The following is a 21272-nucleotide window of genomic DNA, read 5'->3' as shown; positions in this document are numbered from 1 at the left end:
ACTGATCACTATCTGATCTGGTATTAACAGAAACAGAAAATGCTTTGCAAACCACAGTGCTATTTGGCTCACTAACATAAACTGGCCCATACTATTTACCTGGATTCACAAAACCATCACTCATGAAAATGTCCTTAAAGACTGGAAGCTTCACAAAGTTTAGCATAAATCACGTGTCAGCCAGAGTATATGAGATGTCTGAGGTCAAAATTACATGCCAAGCGCAACTGTGGACCTCTCACCTGGGGACTGCAACACTGTGTAGCCCAGACGACCTTTACAATACATCAGAGCTAACAATCCTGACATCCAGCTGGACTTAACAGCCCGACTACTGTGTCAAGCCACCAAGGCTTGGTAAACCAAAGCTGGGTCACCTCCAAATACTTCAGTTGTTCCATCATCACACATCCCCGCTCTCTGTTGCTAGTGTTACCAGTGGCAAGATGAGGCCAGGTTCCTCAGCATCCACTGATATAATGGTACTACATGTAGGATTTGTAGATGCTGGATTAATTTTAAACCAAATTCCTATGTAATCTTACCATGGTACAGGCCGCTGGCCTGTAATTTCTTTGAAACCAAATTAATTTTTTGCATATCAGACCTAAATCAGATTACAGTTAAAATACAGCTACTTTAAGTGCGTGCTCTGAATTTATTCACAATGTGTCTGCGCTGCTTCACTTAGAAATTAAAGCAGAAAGATTTACAATATCCCATCAGAGTGGCATTGTAACCCCATTCTCTAAAATTTAAACATACAACATGATTATACCTTGATTCTGAAGTGGGCCACAACTCTTTCCCAACAGAAACCATTTTATGATACTGAGTAATTTCAGAACTCAGGCATTTACTACAGACATGTTTTCCTACAAGCAATATAACTCTGAAGCATTGCATGGAGGATAGATCTTCCAGCTTACTTGATAATCAATAAAATATAGAAACCTATAGTTGCTGTACACTTACAGTTAATATTTCATTTCATATATGCTTTAGAGGTTCCAGATACCAAATATCTGGTGTTGTGGTTGATTCCTTTTTTGTTTGTTTTGCAACAGCCTGTGGCACAGCTGTTCAGTTTGACATCCAAAGATCCTTATGATTCCCAACACTTATTAACCAGGACGGGGTAATATCCAACTTAAAAGGATATTTCTCTTACCTCCAGATATACTTCATGTGACTGTTAAGAACTTTATGTGACAATAGGAAGAAGAGTGACAGTGTTAGAAAAAAGTCACACATTTTGTGAGATACCAGTATATTTATTCTCTAAGTCTCCTGAAAGTATTATTGTAAATGCAGTGAATTTCAGCGGGAAACACCAGAAAAGTATGCAAAAGAAACATAAAATATTGAGGTTATATGAAACAGTTAGATCTTCCCTTTCTCTATAGGCAAGTATTTTAAACCTAAGCCACAACATCCCCTTACTGAACTAAATTTGAGTACTCAAAGAAGTGGCTCAGCTGATGTAACTCAGTGTAACATAGCTTCCATAGATTCCATAAAATTCATGCAATTTGAATTAGAGCCCATAACTACTGTATATATTGTAAACCAACACAAAATCTATGAGCCTGAGGGCTGATTTTTCACTCTTCAGATTACTCAGCATCAGGATCCAAGGCTCTCATGGTAAGAAGAAAGCAGAATTCATGTGATAGAATGCCACAGAACAGATTTTCTGAAACAGGTATCCACCTTACCACACCTGGCATAATCCAGTATAGACTGGGTGAGCCTCTCAGTGGAAAGCAATGCCTGCCTTTAATATGACACACATAAGTCAAGAAGATGGAAGTCAAGGGCTGGTATCATTAAAACAGCGTTAGTGAGCTTTCTTTTCCTGTCTGCTAGTAAAAATGGTTTTTCTTATTAAAATAATGTTTCTGACGAAGTGTTAGTAACAGCCTTACAGTAAAATCATGGCCTGTTTGATTCTGTCTTCTAAGGAAAATGTGTTGTACTAATTTAAGAACAAGATGGGAAGTTCACAGTAAAGAATATAAAACGTTCTTATAAATATTTTGTCAGTTAAACAGCTTAGTGGATTACTGTGCTCAGCTTGCTTATCTGTAAAAAGAAGAGGAAAACTGTCTTAGTTTTTCATTTTCTTTTATTAGTAATAGCTATCCTAAGTGAATATAGAATTGTTGATCCTAAAATATTTTATATTATATAAATAAATTCACAGAAGACTATACTAAAGCAGCTAATTAAGTAACTAATGTGCAACAGAAATGGTCTTCTTACAAAGCCAATGCACAAGGCACACCTACAGTCAATACTGCAGAGATTTTAAGCAGGAGTTAGGTATTGGAAGAACACAGTAGATACTCCACCTAGGAGCTATCTCACATGACAATGGTCTTAGTGACTTAAGCACATGGTAAGAACTCATAAATCCTGATTTTTAATTGGAATACTGTCTCTGTGAACCTGTACTCTCACAAAAGTGCTGCCATTTGCCTTTAAGTCATGGCATCATCAACTGGAAAAAGAGAAAGTAGTGCTTACTTTTCTACAAGTTCCCTGGGAGAGTCCATTTCTGACAATAAGAGCTACATAAAAGTCCAGAATTTTAACAAGTAGTTTTACTAAAATCAAAGGATGAACTACATTGGCAATTCAACAATGTGCAGAGGTATAAAATAAATAAAGGACTTCATAAATTACTGCATTTGTGGAGATGGTTTCGACCATAGTTTAGGACAAACATAGAGCAAAAGAGAAGTGGACACGTTTACAATAAATGCAGAACAATCCCTACTTCATTTGTTCATGTTCTTTTTCAAAACAAGCCGCTGTTAGAACAGGCTTTTCCCCAAACAGAGCCTTATCCATGTGTTTATTAAATCATATCAAAGAAGACTTAATCAGCCTCAGTGAAAGCAATGATAGATATCCATTCACATGCATGCATTATATTAGTTGACAGCTAATCTCATAGGTACAGGAACCCTCAAAGGAATATTCTGGTGTTTCAAAACAGGCTTTATCCCAATAAAATGATGCCAGAGAGCAAAGAGAGATAAATTCCTGATTTTTTGGATAACCTTGAAAATGAAACAACGGAAGATATTAATATTACAAGTGAAATTGCAATGTTAGGATCTGTACAGTTGTTCACATCTCAGATCACCACATTACCTGCTCTTGTATTGGTGAATATCACTGCCAGGGCTCACACTGATGCGTGAGGAGCTTAAATCCCTCAGATTTCTGCTAATATGGGTGGGAATTGAGGAAGCAAAACTCTCAGTCATCATGGAGATGAGTAAAGCTCAACTGGTTAAAGTTGCAGACAATTCCCTCCTGCGGAGAGCGGAGCGCTGCCCAGGCCTAGCCCGCAGCAGGGCCTGCTGCCGCTGGCGCCTGGGCACGGCCATCACCGGGGCACCTCCCAGCCTGGCGTGGCCGCACGCTGCTGCCCGGCCGCTCTGCCACGGAAGGGGCCCGGGAAACGGCAGCACGTAGTCCAAGGGTGATCAGAAAGGACTTCAGGGCCTTCAGATGTTTGGTAAGGGAATCTGGGGGGAAGGGGAGGGTTATTGCCTCCTCTCTAGTTACAGCTGAAGGCAGCAACATGGGAAGAAACGGGCAAACTGAGTCCGTGGCTTCACGGCTGGTGTCATCATCAAAATTTTGGGGGTTTTGACAGTGGAATGGTTCTACACGGCCCCAGGCATGCTGGCATCAGATGGGATTCACCTTTCTCAGTGGTGGAAGAGAGTCTTTGCTCAGGAATTAGTGGGGCTCACTGGCGAGGCTTTGAACTAGATGTGAGGGGGTAAAGGGGCAATATGAGGCTTGTCCCTGGCAAATGTGAGAAGATAAGAAAATAGACAGATAGAGGGACAGGGTGCTAGCAAGGGCTCTTTGCAGTGGCTCTGAACTGTGCTAGCTACCCTGGACCATACCTGCAGTCTCGGGGGATAAGCCAGGGAGTCCTAACACAAGACACAGAGAAACACCAGGGAAATATCTGAAAGGAATAATTCCTCTAGGAAGGCCACCTGGCAATCCCCAGGAGCAAGAAATTGGACAAGCAAGGCAAGACACTGGTATAGTTGAGACAGAGTAAGGAGCTGCTGGTCGAACTAAAGGTAAAGAGAAGACTGCACAGATGGTGGAGACAAGGGCGTGTAACCCGGGAAGAGTACAGAGATGAAGGGATGGGGTAAGGAAGGCTAAGGCAAAGCTGAAACTGAACCTCACAGGGAACACCAATAATAACAAGAACGGCTTCTACTGGTATATTAACCAGAAAAGGAAACTCAAACAAGCCCCCTGTTAAACAACATTGGTAAACTGGTAACAACAGATGAAGAGAAAGCTTCGGTACTCAACAACTTTTTATCTCGGTCTTCAGTGACAGCCTGTGTTCAACTGACTTTTGACTATGAAAACATCAAAATGTTGCTTTGCCACAGTGACCTCTATCCTTGGTAACTATCTTATTCAATATGCTAACAACACAGGAGATAAAAAGAAACCTGGTTTTGGAGGAGAATTTCTTAAATAGTTTAAACCAAATAAATATTTTTAAAGTAAACATGCCCTTCTCTGTGTTATTGATGTCGCAATTTCTATTGTGAAAATATGTAAGACAGGTTTAATAGTGTCTTATTTAGTACCTCATTTTCTTCCACATTCCTGTGTTACACAGGCACACAGGAATGTATGTGCATTTTAATGAGAGAATAATAGACACATCTAATAAAAATGCTGCTTTCACAGGATTCAACACAGAATTGCATAGAGGCCATATGCATTTAGACATTCATAAACTCAGCAACAGGCTTTAAGCTTGAAACATGAATTGATCAAAAATGAAACCGGACATTTCATCTCCGATTTTAGTGGTGCCATCAAAGGAAAGAAACAAAATAATTTCAGCTCAAGTAAAAAGGTTTGTTGATGGATGTCTAAAGGTACATACTATTTTTTTCCCAAAATCCTCATAATACAACAGGAGGTGTCTTTAAAGAAAGGAAATAATGCATTCTTCAGACATGTTCATAGTCAAACATCCAAAATTTCCCATGAAGACTTTCTTATGTTTATATTAAACTAGAAATTTAGTTAGAATTATAATCTCATCATGTAGTCCGGTTTCACTGAGAAAATTCAGGAGCAAATAGTCTTCCTTACAGCTTTTTTAACATCCTACATTGTGTTATTGGCACTTCTACATCCTTCCTGTAGCACTACTTAACAAGCCAGCATTCCTTCCTGAACTACTATAGAAATACAAATTTTTTGTCAAGTGTATGAAGTTGCAGGACAGAGCTCTTATGCATCAAAGCTCAGAAATGCCTATGAGGTGTTAACCAAGTCCACTACAGCTTCTCTGAAATGACCACTAAGAGTAGGTGGATCCACCTTCCTGAGAATGGATCATAAAGGACTGGGGGATGAAGGGACTTCACTGACCATAATTGTTTTAAAGTCATTTATTTCAATTTAACTGGACAGGTTTTTTTCCTCCCCCAGATCCTCTCTGAAATAGCCACACACTGAATTTAAGATTAAAAGGCTTCCTGACTGAACAATATAGAAGGCAGGGAAATGAGCAGTCTACCAGTGGATAAAATATTAATCTTTCATTCCAAGGCTCTTGCTCATCTCTAAACAGAAGTTCCTGGGGGATGTGGGCATCTAGCATTTGCTTCCAATCTCAAACCTTTCCCACAGACTCCCCAGGTTCTTTCAGATAAGGGCTGCTGGAGTTAGGATAGCAGGGTTCTGCCTGGAAGTCATTGCAAGTGTAAGAGGTATGTTAGAGAAATTAGTGGAGGCATTCAGTGCATTAAGCTGTCACCTATATGAACTTCTCAAGAATGTCACAAACAGAAAATGCATGCAGATCTACCAATGAAGGGAACTGGATGTCTAACAGGAAGCAAGTGAAAATATTGGAACATTGAATTTTCTGTCCATGTGTTATCCAAAAATCATTAAACCATCAAAATTTTGCATTTTGATGATATGGCAAATAATTTCTACTACCTGATTTGCTTGTTATTCCACTCTCCCTTAACCCCCATTCACCTCCTTCTGTTGTGGTTTTTAACCAGTTTTGAAGAGAGCATCCATTTAACCAGCACAATGAATGCTGAATTTTTATAACTGGGCATTCAAAAATCTCATGCTGGCTTAGAAAGTCTGGCTTTTAGAACAAAAATCCCAGTAGACAATGGTCATGTTTGCCTTTGTGTTTGTGCAGCATCTTTGCATGTTGTGGGCTAATTAACAGGTGACATTACAGCTGTGATCAAGAAATGGGAGAAAATCCTGCCTACGGGCTATGATTACATCTGGGACAGAACACTAGTATCCCTATGGCAGTTTTTCTGGATTGAGGAATAAGAATAATAAGAACTGCTGTCTGGGGACCGTGGAATACATACAGTCATGGATCAAGAAAACTGTTATCAGTGCTGACATGTTTTACACCAGTTTGGCCCTGGTCCTTCTGCCTATCCTCAAGGCACAGAAATTGAGCAGTGGAAGTCATGGCAAGCTTACCATACAAGGGGAATTTCACCCTACTGCTTCTACAGTGTTTTCTGAGAACTGCCACTCAAGTGAGAAGCATTACTATTGCATTTACTGTTCATGAAAGTAAAGCTTGACATATTGTTTGTTAGGAAAACACAGAGTGGCTCTGAGCATAGAGCTTTTCACTGCAGCAACACCCCCCTGGGTTAAATCTAACACTGTTTTCCCTGAAGAGGATTCTCTAATGCAGCATTAGTGCTGCTGACTTCAGCAACATCTCAGCTGTCTGCTGCAAATGCAGCCATCAGCAGCAAGGCATTACATGGAGTATGAGAGACAGGTAAAGGCTGAAAGGGCAATACACATTAAACAAAATAGATTGGATGTGCTGTTAGAAGAAAAGTAGTATTGATTCCTCACAATTGCCCCTTTCCCTGAGTGGGGTGGTGAGAAGGGAGGAGTATGTTAGGTTACAAACCTGCATAAGGAATAAAGGCACTGTTTTCTTCCTATTACAGGGTAATGTTAGTGAAATAGAGTAAAAGTTCATAATTATAAAAAAATACTGAGTTATCTCTGTTGATGGGGAGAGAAATGTCAGCAATATGTATCAGAGGGAATTGTATCTGACCATTGTTTTGCCATCCCTGGCAGCAGCTTTGGGAAGTATGTCATACAAAAAGTGTTCTGCAATTTCCGTACCATTTGTCATATGTTCCCATCTAGTGCTCAAAATAATGATTCTCAGTAAGCTTCCAAAAAAATCTACGTAATTCTGCTGTATCAGTTATAAATGAAACATACAAATTAATAGCTTTTGGAAAACCCCAGCTACTTAATTAATCTGGAACACAGTTGTTATGAGAAAACAAAAAGGCACGGTTTTATAATGTTTTTCATTCTTTTTCATTAGAAAACTATAGTTTAGGCAAAAATTAAAAAAAAATTAAGCAGCCTAAATTGGAACATGGTAGAAATCAAGAAATTAGTATGGTATGAGTTAAGGTATCTCTTTAGAAAGAGCTTTCCAGTGATGAGAGTGTTCACATAGTGGTGGTGCTGGTGGAACTGTAAACCATCAGAACTAAGGAGAACCTAAGCCTCTTGTCTCTTCCCAAAGAGTTTCTTTGGCATCAGACAAGAACTTAGCTATGCAGTAAGTAATGAGAATGAATTTTACCTTCCACTGAAGGACAGTATCACTCCTATCTGAAATCAGTTTTTCTCCAAAAGAACAAATCTTGAGGGAATCTTCTCCAGTTTCCACAGTCCGTACTACCAGAACATACTGCTCCCATTTACCTGTGCAGCAAGTGCCTGACAGAAACAAATACGTGGCTTAGGTGGCAAGGTGATGGGAGCAGGGTGGCTACAGTGGTGGTCTCTGTGGAAGGCCTGGGGCTGCCCCTTTCTGGACAGACAGATCCTACTGATTCCAACAGACCCACAGCAGAACATATCTGAGCCCATCAGCGAAGCTGATAGCACTTCTGTGAAAGCATACTTTAGAAAAGGAAAATATTGTGCAGACTTTGAAGAATGAGGAAAAAAGTGTGATAAAGAGTCCTAAAAACACCAAAGTCAGTGAAGGAGAAAGAGGCACTCCAGGAGCTATAAGAGGTATCTTCCTGCAGCCTGTGAGTTTCAGAAGAGATCATGCTGGATTTGGTATTTCCCTGGAGCTCATGGAGAGGATCACACCAGTGCAGTTATTCACACTGCAGTATGTGGAGGATCCCAGTCCAGGGCAGGCTGATATTTCCTGAAGTGCTGCTCCCTTTGGAGAGACCATGCTGGAGGAGGTTTATCCTAAAGGACTGCAGCCCCATGGTATGGTCTCATGCAAGAGCAAGGAAGAAGTATAAGGAGAAAGATGCAATTTAGAGGAGCTAGACCCACCAAAAGCCCCCACTCATTATCCCCTCTGCACCATGTGAGGTGGAGAGGATGAAGAAGAGTCAGGAATGAAGCAATAAAGTTTCTAGGAAAAAGTAGGGGAAGCAGGGGAAGCTATTTTAACCTTTGTCATTATTTCTTACCACCCAAATCTATTTTAATTAGCTATAAAGCAAATAAACTTTCCCCACATCAAGTCTCGTTTGCCTGTGATGGCAATCTCTAACTGGTTTCCCTGGCTTTATCTCAACCCACAGTTTCCAGTCTTATTTTCTCCCCCTCTCCTGTTGAGGAGGAGGAGTGAGAGTGGCTGGGTGAGCATCTGGTAGCCAGCCAAGGTCAACCCACCACAGAGAGTTTGCACAAGTGCAATAAAGATGAGGGCACAACTCAGACTGTATTGTTCACCAAAGCTTTTTCTTTGAGTCCCACCAATTACCTGCATGTGGATTTCATGAAAAAGTCATCAGTCCAAGCACTAAGAATATCAATGTATAGATCAGGATTTAAAGTACAATGATGAACAGGAGTTAGCTACAGAGGGAGCAAACATCCTACCAACAATAATGAATATTTGTCACTCTCTACTGGAGCTGGGTCAGTTTGGAACAAAACCACTCATTTGTCTTGTTGAGTGGATTTAATATTTTCACTTTTTATAGCTTTCATTCTGGTTTTCCCTTTTCAAACATAAGCATTTTATTTCACTCACTTTCTACACACATCTAAGAAAAATGGATGCCAGCAGCATACATTTTCACATAAAGCTAAATGTCAAATTGATTAAATATTTCATGCTGGCAGGAAGTGCATGCGTACATAACCAATGAAGTACCAATACAACGTGATGCCTCTGACAATCCTAAAAAAGTATAAGAAAACCTCAGTCTTCTTGTAGATGTTAAATGGCTTGAAATTGGATGCTGGGTAAACCTGACAGGTTGGATTACTTATTAATCTAGTTGTAATCAGTTTAACAAGTATGCAAAAGATTAAAAAGTCTATGCAATTATCATTCCCCTGAGCTATACGATGTGCCTCTGCTTTGTGAGGCTGTTGTAAAACTCTGCTATTCTATAATTTAGCAATTCTGAACCTACTGTCCCTAAAGAGACAGAAAAATATATGTATCAGCAAATTTCATTTTAGTCAAGGAAGTGTAGTGAGAGAGGAGGGTCTGAATACCATTTTCAGACCTATTCTATTTCTGAAAGACAGTGCTACAGAGAACTTAGCAAATTAATTAAATTCAAGAGTAATTTCAAAAGTTGATTAAACAAGCTCTTTTTCATATCTGCATCAAGAAGGTACAATGACTTTTCATCAATCTATTAGCAAATTTTCAAGTCTTTTAGGGGACATGCTCTTTTCCACTACACTTTACAGAATGCCATTCTATCTGTTACAAAATTAATCGACAGCCATAAACCAGATTCTTTCTTTTGTTGGTTTAAAGGCAAAGTATTATAACCACGTGTAAGCTGCTCTAGATTATTATTTACAAGAACTTCCAGATTCTGAACCAGCCTCTCCCCTGTCAGAACTGCAGTCTGAGGGTGCTCATGAACTTAAAATGGACTGCCCAAGAGTTAGTCTCCTGCAAACACAGCTTTAAAGCTCCTGCTACTGAGGCTATGCAAATGTCAGGGAAACAACAGGAAGCCCAAGGCTGGCTTGAGCAGGTATCTGCCAGGACTTATCCACTGACAATAAAAAATCTCTGTAAAAGTCATGGTCATAGGATGCTGGGATACTTTCCCCTCCCTCCTCCCTCTCCCAGGCACTGCGCTATTCTAATGCATACGTGACAGCTCACAGGTCAAAAGAATGGATGTGCTAAGGCAGGACATGAACTCCAGGAATAGCTGAAAGCATCAGGGTTTTTTTTTCTAGTTTGGCTTCAGGACAGCAGTCCTCAGGGAGGATCCAAGCTAACTGGCATTCACAGAAAGATGCACTGCTGCTGACACCATTTGTAGCACTACTTACAGAGCTGCCAAGTCCAGACGAATACTTGATAGAGGTTTGTCTTGTGCTGGAGTGAGATTGTACACTCACTGTTGGAGGGTAGTTTGGATTTTGTTTCCCTTGCTTTTGCCTTCTCTCTCTCCTGACCTCTCTTCTACCCTGCCCTCCTCCAAATCCATCCATCTGCTCTTGTCCCTCACTTCTTTCCAACCGTGCTGGCAGCATGGGAGGTAGCACACCCCTAACTCTCTGTTCAGTTTCTCTTATTGGCACTACCCTTCCCATAGCCTCCAACACCTGAGCCCATGTTCATGTGTGACAGGGCTCATCAATGAACTTCAGGAGAATGAAAAATTGAGCACAAGAGCATTACAGTAAGGAGAAGGAAGTACTGAGGGGAGATTACAAGTGATTGACAGGGCCAAGTCCCAAAAATGGAACCCTCCTGCTTCAAGATTGGTTACTGTGTTTGTTCCAGCACACTCATTGGCAGCAGAGCTATTATCAGCTTTATGAGGCTATTTATAGAGAAACTGAATACAGACAAACCCATGAAAAATTCTCACCTTTCTCTTCCTGAAATAAGACTAAAACCAATAGATCATGCTAAAACCTGTTTCCCTAGCAATAGATTGGCAATTCTTGCTCCTGCTAAAATTGAGAGATCTAGTTCATGCAGGTCTCTGCTCTGCCAAATAGGAAGCAAGTGCTTTTGGATGTAGAGATGACTTTATGAAAAAGAGTTCCTGTCAAAAGAAATGACCATACCATTGTTTCTCCTCATTAGGTAACATATATAGAAAAACTGGTATTTTGTCAGTATGGCACAAGCACCAATGAATAAACAGCTGTTCTCTAGCTCTCTGCAGATTTCACCCTTCAGTGAATAACAGACAGATTGAATAGTGATGCTGCTATTTATCCATAATCTTCTTTTAACAGACTAAACCAAAAATTTTCATTACATCATTATGTGTTTTGTATGAAACAAGTTGTTTAGTTTTCCTCAATAGGAAGTGTCCCAGGATTCCAGCAACATTTAGGAAGAGTCTGAATCTCCCACCACAGGTCTTCAGTGTGTTCCTCTTCAAAGTATTCACAGGATGATCTAGACTCAGGGATTTTGCTGGGATCTTCCATATATTCTATCTCACAGATTCAGAAAAGAAATTCAGCCAAGGGTCTCATGGCCAGACCAAATAGTCAAGGAAACCTAAGTCTTGGAATTTAGCATAAGAAGGCCTGTGTACAAAGGGAAGGACTTTCTTATTGAAAGAAACATAGTGGTAAAACAATCAAGTGGCAGAGACAACAAAGCAAAGATTCATGCTGGCCTTCCTAGAAGAATGCTATCTAATCTACATTTGAAATATGATTGATGCTGGCTGTCTGCCAGAGGTACAGCCTTACAGTGGAGTGAAGGAATTTATTGATCATCTCAGTCATGAGAAGGGGACTTTAGCAGCACCACTAACTGGACATCAGGCTAGTGGTGTGTCCCTCAGTCTGACTACTGATTGGGATCTATAGAAAAATACTTTGAATTCAAGCAAGTCTCATTAGCATTTCAATTAAGTGATAATTTCTCAAATTTTCTGTGCAACAGCAATAAAAGTGGATCTTTCCATGTGGCAATGGTCAGAAATCTTGTAAGGAGCACATCGCTTGGGCTGGTTTTTAGCTCACTGAAGCTATACTATTTGCATAACCTGAGGATCCAATCTAATTCGTGGTCTTAAGTTCTTATACACATTAATATACTCTTAGTTAAAGTGAATGAAAGCTTCCCAATACTTTAAAAACCTACTCTGGAACAGGATGAAGAATACATATAAGATAGGTAGGACAAAATTAATCTCTGCAAAAAAACACTTTTCACAAGGAAGAAAAAGTTGCTGTTTGAAACACATTTATTCATCATAAGCATTTTTATATCCTCTTTTTCTAAATTCTTTATAATAAACAAATTTTTCTTCTACACTTTCAGTGTGTAAGTCAGCAGAAACAACCCTTGTCTCATTTCTTTGCTTGGCTGTAACTTGGAATACATCCCATTCATCTGTCAATACAGATGTGGTCAAATCAATCAGTGCAGCCTAGAGAGAATCTGCTGATCCCAAACCAGACATTAACTGAAAATTCTCCTGGCTCCAATAACCGTATTTGCCTATAGTTCCCTTAACCATAGCACGTCCTTAGACACTTAGAATACCCTAGAATTTCAGATACCTACTTATATTTAGCTGTTTTATTCTCCAACTAAGTCACACTCAAATTATACAATTCAGTTGCCCATACTCACTACCAAGTGAGAGGTTATGAGATAACCTAACTGAAGGTTAGGCCTTAAGGTGTGCTCCAGAAGGTCAGAAGTCTCCCTTAGGTTTATCGTCACATATACCAGGCCTATACAAATATGTCAGCTATCTTAAAGCTCCTTAAATGTCAGCAAATGCTTATTTTTATAAAACAGAATCAACAAAAAAAAAAAAGTCTGGTAGCAATGAGAAATTCAGGTCACAAAGTTACATGTCAGTATATCACTGTAACCCAATAAACAGACTCTATTTCCTATGAAGACAAATTAGGCTGTAGGATCACGAAGAGGTGGCTCTGAGTTTGTTTCTGCTGTTGTCATGATTGCTGCTACTCAAGGCCTCTCTGCCCAATGCTTTCTTGTGCAATCCAAACTTAGCAATGTTAACATTTCAGTAATCAGTGATAGATCTGGGTTAACCTAGAAGAACATCTTTGAGATGTTCCTGCTGCTTCCTGCATTTCAGCTGGGACCTTCTGCAGTACCATTTCTTTCATAATTCTTTCATTAATTAGGTCTTTCACACACAGTAGCTAGCGACTGTCTTTTGTTTCTCTAAGATGAAAAGCTGAAATTTGAGAGGTTAAAGGCCCTAGACAAGCTGTTAGTATGTATTTTCTGTTTTCAAATCACGCTGATATTATTATATTGCAGTATCAAGTAAGAAATAATCCAAACACCCTTCAACAACATATCACTGAATCTTCAAAAACTCAGTGGCACAAGTTTAAAGTGCCAAAATCAAAAATCTTCATCCAGTAAAGTCAGTGGCATGTTGTTTTTTCTTCCTAGGGAAGAAAAGATGAGTCAGTCCTGCTGAGATATGAACATATGGATCTAACAAACCTAGGTACTCAAAGCCTGGTGCTTAAGGCACTGTGATGATCCTGTAGGACAGTGATACCATAATAACTTGTATTGCTTTCTAAGATTTTTAGGGTGTTGTCTTTAGTCATCCTCTGCTAGCAAAATAGTCTATTGTCTTCAGCAAAAAAAAAAAGTATCACAGTCTTGCATAATACAGAGATTACCAGAAAAAGAACTGACGCAATTTAAAGATCTATTAAATGCATCCATTTGGGGACAAAATAGAGGGACAAATGGAAGAAACATTAAGCATGTTTCTCAAATGAAAGACTAGTCAAATAAACAGATCATCATCTAAGATAGATACTTAATTCATGAGATAAAAGTATTTTGTAATATGTCCATGAGATTATTTATAATGTGATTTAGTTTGGGTCACAGAAGACGACCTTGATACATACCTGAGGCACCAATAGAGAACAAAAAGATATTTCAGGGATTTTTAAAATATGAACTATGATAGATGCTTACTTTTAAAAGTCACAAATAACACCATGTGGTTTAAAACAGTGAATTCTAGTTGAAGGCAGACAAACTTATCTTTATGTCCACACATTTATTTTCTTTTCACAGCATTTTCAGCCTTACCACAGGTACACTGTGCTCATTCTGCATTTTCTGCACTTCTGCCAGCAGATCTGACCCTGTCACACTTTGTACCCACTCTTTTGTAATCTATTGTAGCAGCTGGAACAGGGGCACTCCACAATCCATATTTCCTGAAGCAACTTATTTTGTCTCTCTTTGTTAGGTCTTTATTTCTTTTCAAATATCTTCTAAAATTTCAAATAGCAAACTCTCACAAAATGCTAGAACTAAGTATGTCTGGATTTCAAAAAAGAATTTGAACCACACCCAGATTTTGCAACTGATTACTACTCCTATTCAGGACTCCAGATCCGAAGTGCAGCATGTTTCAAGCCCTTTCATACATGCTGTATCTCACACCTCTTGTCACAACAGCAGCTTCTAGCAGGATGTTCCCTTTCCACTTTAAAAGCAAAAAAATACAATTAAGCCAGGCTTGTGCATTCTCTTCCACATTTTTATTCCCTCATATAGGTTTCAATAACAGATTCTATCACCCTACTAGCTTTCATTTCAACTTCCAACACCATGATATACCCACACTGACATTTCTACCCTAACCTCAAAATTGCACCAATGTTCTCCTATGCTCATTATGTTTTAGGACAACTGGATAACACATATTAACACATGTACTTGAGACATTTTGCCAACAGTAAGATTTGTAATAGCATATGGATCGATTAGCAATTAAAGAAAAAGAAGAAATCTGAATTCTTGGTTTCAGCATTCCCAAACCAAGGAAACAGTCCCTAAATTCTGTGACTCATTAACATGGTAAGAAATACATAGTTCAATTTTGAAGTATATTTTTGTTTAAATACTCTGAGTTGATATTTGATTGTGAGAAAAGCAGTCCAGGAAGTATATTGGGAGAATAATAGTGATCCATGGACTAAAAAGGATTGGTACTACCACCCTGAAGTACAAGGGTGTAGGATATATGCTATTCTCACCTGTTATTTTATCTCATTGAGGTAACCAGTGAGAACTGTATGGCACATAATTTATGAAAGTCAGCAGGTTCATCTTAGAGCTTGTTTCCCATTATAGACAAACAACAGAAGTATAATCAATGTCTCAGGAATTGGGATATAAGCAGCTTCTTTTTGACAAAGGCCAGGTCCCCAGATGTTTTTAACTCCTACAGAAAACAAAGACCAGAGATATTCCTATGAAAAAGGTATTTTAAAAGGTATTAATTAGCCTTTTGCTCAATATCACTTCTTTTACATAAAACTTCTATATAAAAAACAGACAACTGTTCAGCATTCATATTCTCTGCTTTGGCCTTTGCTATTACACTGAGGTTATTATAAAATAAAGGTTAGGCACTTGCATCACACTGAGGTCTTGAATAATCTACCTTGAATACTGGTGTGTTGCTTATCCCTTTCTCATATCTAACTCCTCATTTTTCCCTTCCCATTTCACTCCAGGTACTTACCCTATCTAGAGCACAAAATCTAGGGCCTCTGTTTTCCAAGTAATTCCCGGCATTCTCTTACTCTTAACTTAGTAGCCTGCGGCAACAACACAGTTCTTTAAAAATGAAAAACTGCATTTTGCTCACACTGAAGTGAGTGGTAAAAGTCCTAGCTCTGGATTAAATAAAGAGGGTAAGAAATAAACTGTATCGCCATCTATATGCACTCTTCTGTCTGAAGCTGATATAGTCCACACACTAGCTACATAAATTCACATAAATGCCAAAAGCTGAACCAAAACCTGCCCAATTACAACTGGTATCATATATCTTCATCCCAAGAGCAAACTCCATCGCTTCAGGTAGCATCAGTTTTTTCAAGAGTTGCCCAAGGGACATTTCTGTCCAAAAGCCATTAACGGATTACTCTTGTACATACACAGCAAAAAAGAGCATTGGTATTCTTCACTGAAATCATAATCCTGTCCTAACCTCTCCCACTGGTGACAATTCTATTGCTCTTCCTATCTTAGACTTACAGCTTGCTACTGCCTTTGATTTTTTCATTCCTTTTTCCTCACACTACAGATGACATCTTAATGATACCCTACCCTCCATATTTTTTTACCTTGACTAGAGTTCAGTCTTCCTTCACTACTCTAAGAAAGCTACTGTCAAGTCTTTTGCTCTGCCACTTTCTTACTATTAATTTTACTTTTCTGAATCCTTCCTTTTACCATTACCAGGGCACCCTAAAGACAATGACAAAACTAATAGCTGTCTGCTGTCTGTCTTTCTCTCCTCCTAATTCAATTGTATCTTTCTATCTTTTACCACACTGGCACCCACAGTACTCATCTGTCTTCTCTGCAGGTTCCACATAGTCTTCAGTAAAGTTCTGATTTTTTCCTTCTCTTCTTTTTGCTTTCCAAACTCTTCAAATTTTCCACCTTACTGTATTTGGCACTATTGTGTCTACACCATGCACTTCCAGGAGTGTCCCCCAGTTTGTCCAGTTTATACCCTCCTTCAGATATCTCATTTAAATAAACTCCCTGCAGCATTCTACAATCCACACTTACTAGGCACAGCAGAGTCTCAGTCTATCAGATGGGTGGGTAAGTAGCCAATATGACTTTGTGGCACAATTAGCACAGGGTCAGTAGCCTCTTGACCATGGGTCACTGGCAGGGATCAGACCTACTTTTTCACACATCTTCCCAGAACAGTTTTCATCTACTGAGCTAGTAACAACCAACTTGCTAGTGCAGAAAGATATTGTCTAACTCACAGTTGCATTCTACTCCTTTTTACATACCTCCTTGAAAACAGAGGACAGAAACAATCACCTTTATTCTACTCATCTATGCCTTTCTAATCAAGTTTACCTTCTGCATTGGTCTCTTCAAACAAAAGAACAGAGAAAGGAGGTACTGCAGCAATTTGTAAAAATTCAACAGCAGCATCAATTTAATTTGTACTGAGTACGGAAGTTGAAGATTTTTCATATAGTCATCAAGGGATGGTCCACTCCTGATACCTGCATGAAGGCATTTGAGACTCAGCTCATTGTCCCACACATAGGTGTCCAGTGCTGCCTGAGGTCCCTCAGGTCTGAGAAATCCCAAGGCCAGTGACAAAGGACCTATGGAAGATTTGAGCTTCTCTAAAGCAGCAGCTGGGGAATATCAAAGGTGTTCAGATACTTCTAATGGCAAACCCAATTGACTTCAGTGTCTGTAAAGAAGTGTAAATTATACTAGTTTCCTCTAGATGCAAAGTGCAGAGACAACCTTATTTCTTAATTGATGTGATCTGTGTATGATGACAGGCTGTTTTGCTCCCTCCTAATTGTTTTAGCATTTAATTGCAATGCCTAAGCTCTTCTTTCAATAGCAGATTTTAGATTGCTCTAAACAAGTTAATTATATTTCACAACACCCATGTGCATTAAGGAAGTATTAATATTCCTGTTTTCCAGTCTAGGAAAAAGGGAAGACAAGAAAGGGTACGTGGCTTCCTGAAGGTTAAACAGTTAGTCAGTAGCAAAATTTGAAGAAGAACTCCAGATTCTCAACCACAGCTTGAATTTCCCACAGACCATTAACTCCCATGCTAAATGTAAGGATGGTAATAAATACATGATTTTAGAGTTTCAAACTGCAAACAGTGCATTTGTGAAAGGATGCAGGAACTTGAATGTAAACTTCAGAGTTCCAAAACTTTAGTGTTGAGGTAAACATTGAGCTGGATATCCAAAAGGTTCTGACAATCCATATCACTACAATGACAGCAGAAACTGCAGGCACAAAAGAACAAACAAGACTGGATTCCATTTGCTCCCTGCTACGAGCATCACAAGACATCCTTCCCTTGAAAAAGACATCTCACACTCACCCTAAAAGACAGTCACACTTGGGGATAATTTCTAAGCAAATTTGAAGCTGTCTCATCTTTTTTTTTTTTTTTTTCCCTACAAAGAAACATCAATTTTAAGCAGATAATTTTCAGGAAAAAGTTGATATTGTTTTAACATCCAGATGTCTCAGACAGGATAAAGGACACACTCTGTTTTAGGTACTATATAAAACTAAATGTGCAAAGATGTTATGAGCTAATTCAAGCACAGAAAACAGGTGGGTGTAGCAAACAGCAGGAGGACAGCAAGAAAGGAGAGATATGAGCAACAATTATGAGAAGTGAAGTCTTCATATGCTGCTAAAAATCCAATCTTATATTCTGGAAATGTGCACCAAATCTGAGAAGCGACAATAAGAGACTGGCAGATCAAATGTTTTCTGATTAAGAACATACATGCTGATTCCACCAGTAACACAAAATAGCAAGCTTATTTTTTAAAATGTAAGGCCAGGTACTGTGATATCCTTTACTCCTACTCAATATGTCCAGTGCTCCCTAAAATATTCTTGAATTATCTGCTTGGGGTTTTTTTTTTAGTAATTTCTTACCTACCCTATTCATCCACTGAATATAAATTGCATAGGTTTTAATCAACATATATATAATTAAAGGGCATATTTCACATTGGATTGCAAGGCCAAGTCCCAATGACATATGTGATCTAGTTTGATCTGTTTGTTAAGGGGTTCATATAGTTTGTTTGCCTGATGTAGTATGGGAACTCCACCATAGGAATCCAGACTTAACACTTCAAGATTTATTAAATATTTGGTTTATCTAGAAAATACACTCAGCATTTACATGTAACACAGAGATATACTTTATGCCCAAGACACATGAAGATAATACACAACATGGTAAAATCACAGTTTCTTCGCCAAGCCCTGCTTGGACCAGTTTAATGGCCAGGAAATCAGTCTCCCATCACCTGTCAGTCAGACCATTCTTCATGTCAATTATTTTCTTTCAAACACCTTCTCTCCACAAAGTCTTTCTATGGTATATTCATCTTTGCTGATGCAAACTGAGAATACCAGTTCTATGCCACAAGAGAGTCACCAGCAGCCCCTAATCTATTTATCTATGTAAATATTTATAGTTTAGTCAGCATTATGGCATTTAGCATTAATTCATTTCCACGACTATCACTCTGACCTGGGTTCAAACGAGTAATATCATCAATTCCAAGCCAGCCACATCTCCAGAAAAAGATTCCCAACCTTTAGAAATGTGTATATTTTCTAGAAAATATTGTCTGGAATAATCAAGTCTAAACAGTCTTTTAGATGCCATAGCTCTCACTTATGTCCTTGGGCTGCTAGCTTGCTTGGCAGGAGCATCTGTTGATCTATTCCAAATACTGTTAGCCCAAGTTATCACAATTCCTCCTAGACAAAAGTATGGAAACTGCATGTTCTCTGGCTGACAACTAGAACTGTGCACAGTCATAAAATACACTCTGAAATGAGCCTGGTATTAGAGTGCGAATGCTAACTGGACATGAGCTGTGTCTAACTTAGGACTCTTTGCATCCCTTCACCACCAACTTTCTACACATTGATTGTTGTATCTGAGAAAAGCTACTTCAGCTCTTAATTCCAGAGATATCATATAGGATGCAAAACGTATCATTCTTGTACGTGCAGAGAACAGACTATATATGTGATTGTAAATCAAATTCATTTTAGAGTTTTTAGCTATTTCACATAGATCATTGCTAACATTTATATCTACATAAATATATTTTTGTTTCAAAAATAACAGAACTCTGATCTACTTGGTCTTCTACACATATAATTCTTCAGTGGAACTATGCGAATACAATGTCAGTGCACTGTTCCTCTGTTGGTTAAAGGATTGAGACTTTGACAGCTTTTCCTTGCCAAATTGCTTTTTTTCCATTACACCAAATTTTATCTATTTTCTGAGTCTCTTGGAGAATTAGAAAATAACTTTTTTTGCTTCATTCTTGGCAATACATCAGCATCCTTTCTGTCTATCTAACAAAGTCAATACACTGAGGGGAAATAACTGGTAGGATTGTGAAGTTTTTAGCAGGCAGAGAGGAAACCTGTTGGGTTTGGGGTCTTTTAACTGCTACAGTACTCTGTGGTTTTATCACATCCGAAAATTGTGGCCAACCACCTGTTGGATCCATATGCTTTAAAGCTGATTGCCAAGCAAAGGAGCTGCACACAGAATGCCATCCATACATCCTCCCATGTGCCTTGTCAGAGAAGAAAAGCAGAGAGATTTTTGTATTAAAAGACATTTTGCAATTCATAAAATGGATTTAAATTAAGCTGCAGCAAACACACATTTAGAAAAGCACCTGGGTAGACCAAGCTTTCACCACAAAGAATTTAGATCCTAGGATAAGGAATATACTGTTATTTAAGTAATCAAATCTCAGTTAGCACTACTATCCGTGTGTTCATTAGGAAGATGAGGGCAGAGGAGGCTGATGCGTCGATTTCAGCCTTCACCTAATTAAATATGTACTAAGGCTTAAACTAAACCTGAATTATGTGTACAGCAGATTGTTCTGCTGTATTCCTTCTGTAACACGAGAAAATAATGTTTCTAATGTTTCATTTTGTAAATGTGAGGGTATGGAGGATGACAGGCAAATTGACCACTAAAACCAAACCTGTGGAATAAAGAGGAATAATCAAAGCCCATGTTATCACTTCATAATTCCTGCAAGCACTGCTGTACAGCAACTGGCTGCCAGCACTTCTGCTGCAAACCTGAGCAATGGCTTCAAGTTTTTCTGCTCCTGTACCAATGCACAGAAATATGACACACCAGTGTACAAATTACCAATAGAGTTTTTTCAGTCACTTCTGTAGGATGCAGATGAACCTCCTCCCCATGTCAGGCAAGGAGAGTATGTGACTATGGTTTATTTTTAAATACTACTTGGATCATCTTATTGAAAACCACTGCACTGGCGTAAATCTCATTCCACCATCACACAAACACATTCCCTAAGATTGAGTCCAATGTAGTTAATCAAATTATCCATTTGGACTGATCAGCTGTTAATAGGACACAGTAAAGAGTGTAAAGGTCCCTTTGGGCTCCCTTATTTAATGTGTCATTTTATACCATTCAGACTAAAGGTCTGTCCACATTAAAGGTGATATTGCTGCCGCATTCTGCTCCTGCCAACAAACATGTGCCATCGAGGAGCCCCGAACAAGCACTCACATCTGTGTCCACTCCTGTACCACCCATTTAGCAGAGACAATGATCACTAGAAACAACAAA

General features: G+C 39.0%; 1 protein-coding gene across 1 annotated transcript in view; it reads right to left on the bottom strand.

Moving 5' to 3' along the window:
- KCNK10 (potassium two pore domain channel subfamily K member 10) overlaps positions 1-21272 on the bottom strand; it is a 55736-nt gene that overhangs the window by 33986 nt on the left and 478 nt on the right. The window lies entirely within an intron of this gene.

This window comes from Anomalospiza imberbis, chromosome 6, assembly GCF_031753505.1.
Source record: "Anomalospiza imberbis isolate Cuckoo-Finch-1a 21T00152 chromosome 6, ASM3175350v1, whole genome shotgun sequence".
Lineage (NCBI taxonomy): Eukaryota > Metazoa > Chordata > Aves > Passeriformes > Viduidae > Anomalospiza > Anomalospiza imberbis.
Note: the sequence above shows the minus strand (reverse complement) of the source record. Positions and strands in the feature narration are given on the sequence as shown.